Genomic DNA, 616 nt, shown 5'->3' with positions numbered 1-616 from the left:
TGTTTCGGATGCCTCCTGGGCGCCTTCCTAGGGAGGTGTTCCGGGCATGTCCCACCGGGAGGAGGCCCCGGGGAATGCCCAGGACACGCTGGAGGGACTATGTCTCTCGGCTGGCCTGGGAACGCCTCTGCATTCCCCCGGAGGAGCTGGAGGAAGTGTCTGGAGAGAGAGAAGTCTGGGCATCTTTGCTTAGACTGCTGCCCCCGCGACCGGGTCCCGGATAAGCGGAAGAAAATGGATGGATGGAATGAAAAGTAAGAAATAATGATGACAATTACAGTACAATAACAGGGTGTCAGAAACGGCGCGTAATGCGGCCGAAAAGTGTTAGGTGAACTCAATTAAATGGCCAGACGAGGAAGTGTAAAACAAAACCGTCTCTTTATTAAGAAAACTAACGTTGAACAAAAGAAAACCATACAAGACACGGTGAAAACACAAAACCTACATGTCCTTAACAGTCCGAGGTCAGAGCCAGCAAACACATACATCCAGGGGAATCCAAAACGCGTTGTCCAAAGATAAGTCCGTTAAGCCGATACACTGAAGCAGTCCGAAATAAGAGGGCAAGGCAGAACAGAATAATCCAAGGAAGCAGTCCGGGTCAGAAACACAA

The sequence above is a fragment of the Monopterus albus genome, unplaced genomic scaffold, assembly GCF_001952655.1.
Source record: "Monopterus albus unplaced genomic scaffold, M_albus_1.0 scaffold319.1, whole genome shotgun sequence".
NCBI classification, from domain to species: domain Eukaryota; kingdom Metazoa; phylum Chordata; class Actinopteri; order Synbranchiformes; family Synbranchidae; genus Monopterus; species Monopterus albus.
Note: the sequence above shows the minus strand (reverse complement) of the source record.